This window comes from Crocodylus siamensis, chromosome 5 (genome assembly GCF_052110815.1).
Source record: "Crocodylus siamensis isolate JL-2025a chromosome 5, ASM5211081v1, whole genome shotgun sequence".
Lineage (NCBI taxonomy): Eukaryota > Metazoa > Chordata > Crocodylia > Crocodylidae > Crocodylus > Crocodylus siamensis.
Genome location: NC_143399.1, coordinates 55239101 through 55252033, shown reverse-complemented (window position 1 = coordinate 55252033; position 12933 = coordinate 55239101). Strand labels below are relative to the sequence as shown.

Below are 12933 nucleotides of genomic sequence, written 5' to 3'. Positions count from 1 at the left end.
AGCAATCCAAATGCTTGTTGCCAGAAAAGACATATAGCACATATAGCACAGTAGTGTCCTGATTTTTGTTGAAATCTATGTAATACCACACTATAAATATTTCCCCCATAAACCTTCAAAAACAGACAGTACAGTAATCCACAGCAATTCCTTTTGTTTGGTTTCATATACATTTCTCTCTTACTTTGGTTTCATATACATTACTGTCTACCAACTCTATGCAAATTCCTGTTTTCCCTGCCAGAGAAACATTCAATTTTGGTGTGTGTTATAAAAAAATGTTTAGTATAACTTAAAGTTAAAACAAATACTAAATGACTAATAAATAGGGATGTTGGCATGCCAAACTGTTTCAAAGTCTGGAGTATGATGGATCATGAAACAGACTTTCCAGGTCTGTTTCTTTATTGCCTATAATAAAGGTCTAAATTTTAAAAAGCACTTCCAACAACTCTTACTGTTATATCTGATTCATTTTCACCTTGTGAATCATTCATCCTATTTCTCCCTTTTACCAGAAACTGACATCAGACCTGTCTAAGGGATGTATTCATCAGGTAAGATGCATGTGCAACAGAGCATAGCAGCAGAGGGGTGTCTGAATCTAGAGTCTGAGACCCAGTCATCAAATATTCCTGGGTCTAGTCCTGCTCAGCTTACTCAGTGCTATATTTAAATAGGGAGACGTGTTTTCCCAATTAAAAAATCTTAAACAATATAAAAGTGCTTTTAAAGAAAATGTAAGGAGCAGAGAAAACAGCTGGATGGCTTACAAAACTGATAATAGAATATAGAACTGATCGCCTTTAAGTCAGCAATTTAAACCCATCAGTCCTGAAAGTATTTTTTGTCAGATTCCTGATAGTTGGTTGGGTCTCAGTTCAGTTCCTTATAGAAGAGCCTCACATCAACACAATCCCAGAACAGTAAAAAAAATCACAGGACTGGCCTACTTTATTAAGTTTTGTCAGCAGAATATGAGCTATTTTGCATGTAACCAGACTCAAATTTTAATGTAAACTGGCAAAATCCAGCCAGATTACAGATGGTCTCAGCTAACATGCAGTAAAATGCTTATGTGAATGTGTTCCTTTGACACGGCAAAACCAGCAGGTTTAAGCCATTCATTCTTACCAATGTGCACCATGCCTCTTCCCAGTACAGCCTCTCTCAGTTGACTTTCATTAGTAGATGTTTAGGATTGTGAATCCAAAAAAGATGACATAGCCGATAAGGAAATACAGATTGCCCGAGCAAGGAACTAACATTAGAGGGATGGGGGTGAGAAAGGGGACGCAACTAGGTTACAGGAGATACAATGTTAGCCAACTAAGCCTAGGGGTGGAGGGAGGGGGTTCGCAATGCTGAGAGAGATGGAAGATAGATACAAACCCATTACAATGGTCTGCAATGGTGGAAGAAGTGGTTCGAAGAAAGCGTCTCAGTCCATTTAGAGTCTCATCACTGGGGTCCTCTTCAGGTGGAGTGGGGTCGTCCGTTGCTAAAGAATCCTCTCAAAGTGAAGGTCCATCTGGTGCAGAGGGGGTGTTCAGGTGGTCCCCTCTGGGTCCAGTCTGGTGGCAGTTCATCTGGTGGGGTTGGAGTACTGGCAGTGGCCCATGATGTGTTTCACGTAGATGTCGCGGGACCAACCAATGGTGTCGGACACCATGAAGCAGCGCATCAGCTTGGCGTAGCGGTGGGAGATGTCGCACGCACGCAGGATGCTCTGGTTGCTGGGGTCCCAGGCTCTGAGCATTCCCACGATGAGCACATTGACCGTCACATCATAGCCATGGTCCCTCAGGATGTCGGCCAGGATGTACACGCAGCATTAGCCAAAAGTTAAGGTGCTCTAATGACAATGTCATCCATCCTAGACAGGCAAAAGTTCTGATGGCAAGACTACAGTGTAGACATGGATTTAAAGAATCCAAGAATTGAACAAACCTTGCAAGTTCCACAGTGCTCAACTGTTACAAGGAATTCCTCAGGTTTTTCTCTTAAGGATCTATGGAAGCAACAGCTAGTACAATGGGTATCTATAGATACCTCTAGATACCACCTCTGCTATGGTGAAAGGGGTTCAATTTGTACTAAACCTGGGGCTACGTTTTTTGAAGAGTCATGAGGAAATTGGATGCCATTTGTTTTCAATAGATATGGGAAATATAATTCTATTTAGCCCTTGACTTCCTGGTATTCTCACCTAACAGCTTTTAGGGTCATCTCTCATAAAAAACCCACACAAAATATTTTGATAAAGGCTGAAGACACATTTCTCCCAGCTAGCACTCAGCCAAAAAGTGAAATGCTGAAAAATTCTAAGTTAGAGCATTCAACGTTCTGAGAATCGGGTCCCTTTAAGATACTTTCACAATACCACAGGTAAACATTTATAAAAACTTATAATCACAAGATACAAACAAAATGGTGGGTGTTCTGAGGTGTATGGAGTTTTCTCTCAGATAGGATTTTGTTGCTGTAATTTCTGATATGCAGACTGCTGGGGTTTATGTATTCTGGAAAGCCAACACTAACAGGTAGTTTCCAGATTCCAAAAGTGATGCAGAAAATAACTCAAATCTATGTTCAGGGTGAGGGCTCAAAATGTTTTTTTGTCCTTGAACAGTACACCAGTTGGTCTGATTAATGGTCAGTGCAAATTAGGGTTCATATAGACATTAAGGGAGCTTAGGGGGTGTTCATAGACATTAGGGCTGGAAGGGACCTCGGGAGATCATCGAGTCCAGCCCCCTGCCCAAAGGGCAGGAAGTCAGCTGGGTTCATAGGATCCCAGCAAGATAAGCATCCAATTTACTCTTGAAGGTGTTCAATGTAGGTGCTTGAACCACCTCCGCTGGCAGACTGTTCCAGACCTTGGGGGCTCGGACAGTAAAGAAATTCTTCCTTATGTCCAGCCTGAAACGGTCTTGCAGGAGTTTGTGACCGTTCGACCTCGTCATCCCTTGGGGTGCTCTGGTGAACAGACGTTCCCTCAGATCCTGGTGGTCACCCCTGATAAACTTATAGGTGGCCATCAGATCACCCCTGAGCCTGCGCTTTTCCAGGCTAAAGAGTCCCATGGCTCTCAGCCTGTCATCATAAGATGTTTTCCTGACCTCTGATCATGCGCGTGGCTCTCCTCTGCACTCTCTCAAGCTTCTCCACGTCCTTTTTGAATTGTGGAGCCCAAAACTGGACGCAGTACTCCAGCTGCGGCCTCACCAAGGTCGAGTACAAGGGGAGAATGACGTCCCGGGATTTGCTCGAGAAGCATCTATGGATGCACGCCAGCATTTTGGTCGCTTTACTAGCCGCAGCATCGCATTGCAGGCTCATGTTCATCTTGTTGTCAATGATGACCCCCAAGTCTCTTTCTTCTGTAGTGCTATCCAACGTATCACTGCCGAGCCTATAAGGATGCTGCAGGTTTTTCCTCCCAAGGTGGAGAACCTTGCATTTTTCAGTGTTAAACACCATCAGGTTCTTGTCTGCCCATTTGCTGAGCTTGTCCAGGTCAGCCTGGATCACCCGCCTATCTTCTGGCGTGGATGCTTTGCCCCAAAGTTTGGTGTCATCGGTGAACTTGGCCAGTCCACTCCTAACTCCAATCCACATCGTTAATGAAGATGTTGAACAGTATGGGTCCCAGGACAGAGCCTTGAGGGACCCCACTGGTCACAGGGTACCACGATGAGTGACTGCCATCAATCACAATCCTCTGGGTCTGACCACGAAGCCAATTTCCCAGCCAGCGGATTGTGGTGGAGCCAAGGCCACAACCGGACAGTTTGGCCAAGAGGTGATCATGGGATACCAGATCAAAAGCTTTTTTGAAGTCAAGATATATGACATCAATCTCTTCTCCCTTGTCCAGATGATAGGTCACCTGGTCATAGAAGGAAATGGGATTGGTCAAACAAGACCTACCCGCAACAAACCTGTGTTGGCTGTCCCTTAGAATGTTAGCCTGGGCCAGTCCCTCAAGGATGGCCTCCTTAATAAACTTTTCTAAGATCTTCCCCAGGAAAGAAGTCAGGCTAATGGGCCTGTAGTTAGCCGGATCCACTCTCCTCCCTTTCTTGAAGATCAGCACCACATTGGCCTTGTTCCAGTCTTCTGGCACTACACCAGAGCGCCAGGAGTTTTCAAAGATCCATGCCAGGGGCTGGGCTATGACGCTCGCCAGCTCCTTGAGTACCCTGGGGTGCAGATTGTCAGGGCCAGCTGACTTGAAGGTATCCAGCTTCTCAAGGTGTTCCTTCATGAGGTCAGCATTGATGGAGGGCAGGGGATTCCCCTCACCCAGATTTCCCTGTCCCATAGCAGGCATGGGCATCCTGTGTGACTGATGAAAGACTGACGCAAAGTACCTATTTAATAGGTTGGCTTTTTCCTGGGCATCAGTTGCCCCATCTGGTTTAGCAGGGGTCCAACATTGCCCTTGCTTTTCCTCCGGCTCCCCACATATCTGAAAAAGGACTTTTTGTTGTCCTTGATGCCTGAAACTAGTTGGAGTTCACTTGCAGCCTTGGCTTTCCCGGTTTGGTCCCTGCAGGACCGGACCAGCACGGAGTAATCCTCCTTGGAGGTGAATCCCGTCCTCCATCCTCTCTCCTCCCTTGTCCAGGTGATAGGTCACTTGGTCATAGAAGGAAACGAGATTGGTCAAGAAAGACCTACCCACAACAAATCCATGCTGGCTATCTCTCAGGATGTTGGCATCTTCCAGGCTATCTCTCAGGATGTTGGCCATTAAGGATGGCCTCTTTAATAAACTTTTCTAAGACCTTCCCTGGGATAGAAGTCGGGCTGATGGGCCTATAGTTAGCTGGCTACACTTTCCTCCCTTTTCTTGAAGATTGGCACCACGTTGGCCTTCTTCTAGTCTTCAGGCACTACACCAGAGTGCCAGGAGTCTTCAAAGATCTGTGCTAGAGGCTGGGCTATGATGCTCACCAGCTCCTTGAGTACCCTAAGGTGTAGATTGTCAGGGCTGGCTGACTTGAAGGTATCCAGCCTCTCAAGGTGTTCCTTCATGAGGTCAGCATTAATGGAGGGCAGAGGATCTCCCTCACCCAGACCACCCTGTCCTGTGGTGGGTATGGGTGTCTCATGGGACTGATGGAAGACTGATGCAAAGTACCCATTTAATAGGTTGGCTTTTTCCTGGGCATGAGTTGTCAGTCGCCCTATCTGGTTCAGCAGGGGTCCAACATTGCCCTTGCTTTTTCTCCGGCTCCCCACATATCTGAAAAAGGACTTTTTGTTGTCCTTGATGCCTGAAGCTAGTTGGAGTTCAGTTGCAGCCTTGGCTTTCCTGGTTTGGTCCCTGCAGGACCGGACCAGCGCGGAGTAATCCTCCTTGTTAGAACACATTAAAAATGGCCACCTGAGTTAATGTAGTTCACCAAGGTATGGACCATAAACAGAGGCCAGATAGGGAAATTATTACTGGTGCACCAAAACATCAGCTCAATATAGGATCAGTACTATAAAGAAAATTTGCTTCATCAGATATTGGCCCAAAAGGGTTGATAATTTGGCCAATAAGTGCTTGTGCTGTGAGCAGCTGCAGCACAACACTCAGGCAGCCAGGAGCAGAGCCAGCAGCAAGGAGAGATGCCTCCAGCTGGTCAGTCCATTGTGGTGGAAGGGGAGGGGGGAAGGAAGGTGCATGGGAGGGGTAGATCAATGCCCCCTGTGGTGAGGGAGGGGACAGGGCGGGGCATGGGACAGAGTCACAGCTCCTTGTGGGGGGGACATTGGCAACGCAGAGGGAGTTCATGTGCACCCCCTGGAAATGCCAGCCATGAAACTGGAAGTGCCGGCGGAAGTGCACTTCCAGTTTCACTGTTGGTGATTTCAGGCTCAGCAGTCAGCCACTGGGGAACCCCCCCGGTCACCAATTGGGTGCCCCCCAGACTTGGGAGGCATGAGTCACCCAAAGGGGGGCAGTTACTACCAGTGCTTGCACCCCCAGGAGGGCACGGGGGGTGTACCCCCAGATCTGCATGGGGCGGGGTGGGTTGCAGCCAGGGCTGCAGGGGCCTCTTCTCAGCAGGGACTGGACTCAGAGTGGGCACTGGCAGGAAGCTCCATCCACGCCAGATTTTGCCACAGCTCAGCTCCCAGTGCTGCCCTGGCTTTTCCCAATGTGTGACTGAAGGTGGGGCATTGAGCCAGAGCAGACAGCTGGCAGCGGTGGTGCTGGGATTGGAGCGGCAGCAAAATTTGGGGTGGATGCAACATTCTCCCAGTGCTGCCAGTGCCCGCTCCAGCTGCAGCCCACCCCACTCTACCTTGCACAGATGCTGGGGGCATAGCCCTCCCTGTTCCCTCCTGAGGTGCAAGCAGTGGTGGGAGCCTCCCCCTCCACGAGCCACAGCTCCATCCTCACCATGCCCCTCCTGGGCAGCACCTGCCCCTGTGTACCCTCCCTCACCGTGGGTGATGTTGAGCTGCCCTCCCTGTGCTTCTTCCCTCCCCGTTCTGATTCCACCACACAAGAATTACCAGCTGGAGGAAGCTGTATCGGAAATCAGATCAGTATTGGCCAATATGCCTCCTTAAATATCAGCTATTGGTATCGGACCCCAAAATCTCTACCAGTGGACTCCTAGAAATTACACTTATTGCAGGGTAGGCACGCAGAAAGTGCTCTATAGCTATAACCAAACTAACAGTCAGGGCACATAGAGCACTGTAAAAATGGTGGATCCCACTTAAGATAACTGTGGATGGATGTAATATCAGATTTCAGCGCTGTAGGTTATAGGGCCATAATAAACATTTGTACCAGATCCCATCCCAACTCACAGTAGTGTACATGCATCGGAGGTTTAGTTCAGTTTAGTTCTCCCTAAATTGAAACAGTGGAAATGGTGGGTTTTTAAAAACCCACCATTTCAATTTAGAGAGAACTAAACTTCCATCGCATGTACAAGCACTCTCTAAGAAGAACCAATATCTTCAGAAACAAGCAGCTGGACCTGTCTGAAAAGATATGAGCTAGCTTTGTAAATAGGTGGATTCTAAAAAGGAACACAGTCTTTATTTTGGACACGGTTAAATGAAGGCCAGCCAGGGGATGGAATCAAAAACACATTTCCCATAGCAGTGCCAGCTGGCTTCTGAGAACCAAAAGACTTCCTAGTAACTGTAATTCAAGACTGGAAATCTGGATCTCATACTCTCAAAAGCAGTCAACAACATCCTCTGTAGCCATAGAAGTACAGCGGTAAATAAGCAATGGTCTCAAACGTACTTTACAAACACCCATTCTGAAACCAGTATTGGCAATTAAGGGTTCTTTGCAGTGGTAAAAACTTATGGAACAGAGGCTGGTGGAGTTTCCCCAAGACAACAGTGAGTATGTGAAAGAAGAGCATATACAACTTCTAACTTCCTGGTTCCCTCCTTTGAGCATTAAATTACAAGCAAAACCTGGACCCAGGTTCTGAAACAGCACATTTTCCTTAACTATTGTGATCCTGGTGGTGGTAGCTATGATCTGTGTCTGACTGCTCCGCCTCATGCATCAGGAAGGACTAGGAGGCCAAGGTGCACTGCACCCAGCCCAAAGCCACCAAGCCATCAGCCAGGTCCCCACTCCCCCTGCTGGCAGCCCAGTTCCATGGACCCTTGCCAGCCCATGCCCTGCGCTCCTACTGCCCCACTCTGGGCCCCACCAGCGCTGGTCCCAGGACACTGGCACAGGCCCCATGTTCTGCTCACTTCTATTCCCTCTCCCCCCCCACTGCTGCTTTCCCCACTTTCCTACCCACCCACAAGCCACTCTGTGCAACATGGCTCCCAGCTGCATGGCCAGACCATGGGATGCAGCAGGAGCTAGCTTGGCCCTGATGGCTGGGGTGATCACCCATGGTCCTCCCTTTCCCCTGCCCATTTTTAACCAAATTTCCCACTCACGCATAGGCACAAACGTCCCCATGGTTCCAAACCAGAAGCCTATGCTAAGCAGGGGTTTCCTGCTGGTGGGGCAGGGCCAGGTGAGCCCTGCTGTTGCAGGATCCTGCCGTGGCTTGCCCTGGGGCCTACTGCCCCTGGCTCCTGTCATCTTTGACACGAGGCAGGGACAGATAAATATTGATTTTCTAATCTTTTTTTAGGGGCCGTGCGGGCTGGATAGAATTGCCTGGCAGGCCATCCAGCCCATGGGCTGTATTTTGCCCATCCCTGCCCCAGAGTGATTCACTTTCCTCAGTAACACCACAAGCAGACTATGAGTTTGTTCTGAGAATGGAAGGAGGGACATGTTAATGTTTTGAGTTCAGAAGTCCTTGTGGTATTTGAGTTCAAGGCATACCAGACTGGACCCACCAGTTGCTGATACTGAGAGCTAAAAGAATTGTATTGGGAGGCTGAATCATTAAGCCCAGGCAGGTAAACCCCTAGAGGACTGAGAAAAAAGGGGCACACATTACCAGCAAGCTCTAGAGCCAGCAAAGGAGTCACCATCAGCAGGAGGGGCCAAGAGAGGAAAGACCCCAGGTACCCTATGCAGAGCTCAGGCATGGACTGCCTAGCCAGTTTTCCCCATACCATAGATTACCAAGAGTTAGTAGCAGTGCTACAGTTGACAAGGAGTGTGGTCATGCAAGGGTGGCACAAACCCAGATTTTCAATGGACCCTGAGGAGATTTATCAACCAGTCAGGACTATAAGCATGACTAATTGAGTGACCCAATAGCTGCATCATCCTTCCACCAGATGACCAGCGGCTTGGCAACCTTGTAAGGTCTGGTTGGTGCATGGACAGGGTGTAAGGAGAGGAGGAGCCCCAAGGACCAGCAAATCAAGATACCCATGAGTGTCAAATATAAATAACTAAGGATCCTCCCTTTATCCTCAAAAGATCAAGATGTGATGAATGAGTTGGAGGCTGGAGTAAGGGGGAGCAGAAGTCAAGCTGTCTGGTCCCAATAACTGACAGAAGTGCCCAGTCCTGGCAACAAAGTCAAGTGGGGAACAGCCATCTACAATACCACTAGCCATTCAATGCCAAAAATAGCAGATATCGAAAGCCTCTCTGGTTGAAATTAGAGCAGAGAAAAAAAATAGTGATGTAGAGTTTGGATGTTCTTTAATGGTAAGATACTTTATTTATATATGTAGATTCAACTTAGCCCTATTTCATTCAATGGTAAGCTATTTTCATTTACTGCCAAGTAAGAAAAAACAGGTGGACAATTACTTTTCCCTCATTAAGTCACTGCAACTCAACTCATTGGGAGGCAATGGAAATTATGCCTTTTGAGTGCCTGCACTCCTGCTGAAAGGGGGTAATAGATTCCTAAGTCACATGGAGGTTTTTTGTTTTTTTAAAATTACCCTATGGCTAAACCAAAATATGGCAGGCTTAAAAGTATTTCTGACTGAATGGACAAAGCCAAAAAGAATATAGCATTGGGTTCAGCAGGCAGGAAAAAGAACAAGTTCACCTAATGGGTAAAACAATAAAAAAAAAATTCTACTATGGGAGGACTGAGGGGAAGATATGGCAGATAGACCATTATCCATCAAGATAGATATGAAGGCATAGAGAAGATAATCAAAAAATAATGTATTGCTACATGTTCATTATTTTTGTTCCTCTAACTATATTATTTTGTAGAAATGAGGAGGGTTTTCAGTTACTATGATATCCAATCAGTTCCCTAGGACATAACATTTCTTTACTGGCATTTCTTCATAACTAAATTTCTACATATGTCTTATGCCATTCCAAATGTGTACACAATTGCTTTGCAACTGTAAATGAGGATTACTTGTGTGTATGATTTTGATACTGCAAAATATACTTATGGCACTGTCAACATGACAAAATCATGACACAATGACATTCAGTGCCAAATATGCAAGTTCCTTAAAATGGATATTTTGCAGGATATATCTATGACACTACAAGAACAACACATACTTGCACAGGGCTCCTTAATCCAGGGCTGGGCAAAATATAGGCCATGGGCCAGATCCAGTCCACCAAATGATTCTATCTAGCCTGCACCTGCCCTGGCTTTTGGTACTTCTCACTCTTCTCCCTTCCCCATGTGAGCCAGCTGCAGCAGCAGCAGTCACTTCCCTTCCCAGCCCAACCCACCATGTCCTGCCCCTACCCCCTGGTGTATGCACCAAGGCAGGGGGCACTGAGCTCCTAGGCAGTCATCTGCCTGGTGATGTTGTCTGTGCACAGTTCCAACCCTGCAGCCATTTGCAGCCCATACCCTGGGAGTTGAAGCTCAGGTAAGGTTCTCCCCACTGATGGGGGAGGAGATGCAGGGGGAAAAGGGGTAGGAGCTACAAGTTATCTAAGCTCTGGTGGGCTGAGGCCTGGTAGGGGTGCACGCAACACTAACACAGTGCCATGCTGTGTTCATGTGAGCCACTTCGAAACAGTGTGGCACTGGCCCAGCCTTAGCCACATTCTGGGGTCTCAGAGTGGTGGATGGAGTGCAGGAGGAAGGGGCCAGGAACCATGGGTTATCTGGGTCCAGTCAGGATTTTGCTACACTATGTCCCCCCACCCACACACACACACCTTTCCCTGTACACCCTCCACCACCCTGAGTCCCTGGCACATGCCCAAGTCATGCAGGAGCTGCTTCAGCTGCACCCACATGGCTCAAGACAGTGCACAGGAACACAGTGCTGCACCAGCCTGACCCAACTGCATACTGAGGACTTGGGGCGGAGGAGAGAGTGCAGGGAGAAGGAGGAAGCAAAGGTTAGGTTCCTCTAACTTTTGTCTAATCACCTCTCTGCCCTTAAATAAGTGGGAAATTATTTGGACTGGAGAGCCACTTAGGAAATTTTGGTGACCTGTTACAAGGTTGGAGGTGCTCACTCACCAAAACTCCCTAAGCAGCTCTCTGGCCGAAATAATTGCCCACCTCCGATTTAATCTGATTTAGTTCTCTGGAGTCCCTGGCAAAGGAAACCAAGTGAATGTGGCTTATTCATAGTCTGTGTCATGTAGTCACATTATTTTGAGTCATTTAAGGCAAAAGTTGTTTTTTCAACAGTTTATAAAGATAACACATTTCAAACACCTAGTACCTCCTACCCAGAGAGCCTTTAATAATGTGTCAACCTATCTCCCTTACTTGGTTAAGAAAGTATTTGATCCTTTAACTCTAGCCTGTATCAGTTTAATCTTGGAATTTGATATATACCCACTAATTACCTTAGCTTGGTAATTACTTACCCTCACTCCTGTTTGTACAGCTCCCAGCACAAAGACCCTAATCCAACTAAAACCATTCAGTGCTTTCTTAAAATAAACTGCTATAATCTCCTAATATAAGGCTCTATACCATGCATGAAGCTTTTTTTAAAGCAGATGCAGGCCTTTCACTTTCCAAATTTCTTCCTTAAAATGTCCTAAATGGTTCCAGAATGCCTATGTGAAATATCTTAGTCATGTAATTTCTGTAAAAAGAGCCTAAGTTCATTCACATCTTTATGCTAAACTTGGTTAGACCTTTCACTTTCTGAATTTCTTCCTTAAAATGTCCTAAATGGTTCCAGAATGCCTGTGTGAAATAACTTGTTTATAAAATAGGCTCCTTTCACAGATATTACATAACTAAGTTCATTCACCTAAGCTTGGTTAGGCCTTGCAGCAACTTTAGCCATTTGAAAATTATGTCTCTAATCCCCAATGCCCTAGAGCTTCCATACTTAGCTTTTACTACCCCCTTAAATTTAGGCTACAATAGAGACTAATGAAACTATGGGGTGCTGTCCCCGGTGCATGTGTAGAAGATGGGCCTGAAAGTAGTTTACTCTGGCTCAAACTGATCTGGAGTTTACTGCTTCAAATGAATTGCACATGTAGGTGCACCCATTAAGTCATTTTTGGCTGTGTATGAGGGAAGTTTAAAGTTAATAAACAATGGGCTCATTAAAATTGGTTCGTATGCCAGTGATTTTCATTAAAAATAAGTACTTAGCAATTGCAGACGTTACAGAAGATGAAAAATATTTATACTGTTAAAAAGAGGTCTAAGTACACAACAAGGTCAGAAAAGGTAAGTGAATATTTCTACTATTAAAAAGAGGTCTAAATACAAGACAAGGTCAGAAACGGTAAGTGAATGTTTTCCACATAACAAAGACACATAAATGGGAAATTTTGAATATTTATACTACTTACAGTCATGTATTCCATGAAGTTATTATAAAATACATTCAAATTAAGTTACTTTTTAAGCCTTTATCCTACAATTGGATCTTTGCATTCACATGGATGTTTCCTGAATTGCTCAGATTTTGCTGCAGTAGAGTTGCAGTGTGGTAGCTGTGATTGTCCAGGGAATATGTGAGAAGCAAGGTTTTGGTGGTATGTTTTATTGTACCAACTGTATAGTTGGAAGGGATATTAGGTAAACTTCTGGAAACAAAGTGGCCTTCTTCAGTCCTGGGAAAGAATCAAGTGAAGCCTAGCTAAATACCAGATAAAATAATGTATTGTGTTTAAATCCATATATGAAAAAAGGCACTTAAGAGGAAGAAGGCTATAAACTAGGAAGGAAGAGAAGTTAGTAGAATTCTCTTCAAAACAGAAGAAGCTAATGTGAAAAGAATCTAATAATGTAAAACAACAACACCATTCAGAAGGACTGTGAAGTACTGAAAGGTTCAAAGAGATACCTGTTAGACTATGGGTCATGCAACCATTGTGTCTGTGTTGTCAATGAGATTTAGTGTCCAGTAAAATTATGAATTTTTGTTCCTAGGCCCAACATCTGAAGTTATTTTGTACAGTTCTCTTTGCTGCTTATTATGTAAATCCCCCACATGCCTATCTTTCTCTAGGGGCTAAATTTTTTTTATAAGATCTTTTATAAGACCAACTGTATAGTTGGGAGATAAATTAACAGCTCTATATAGTTGGTCCAATAAAAA

The 12933-nt window shown here is 45.7% G+C and overlaps 1 long non-coding RNA gene across 1 annotated transcript in view; it reads right to left on the bottom strand.

Annotated features, from left to right (window-relative positions):
* Positions 1–1491, bottom strand: part of LOC149864135 (uncharacterized) — a 30607-nt gene extending 29116 nt beyond the window's left edge. The window contains exon 1 of the long non-coding RNA XR_016442632.1: positions 1393–1491. This is a non-coding gene — a long non-coding RNA (uncharacterized LOC149864135). The remainder of the gene's footprint in view (positions 1–1392) is intronic.
* Between the last annotated feature and the right edge of the window lie 11442 nt (positions 1492–12933).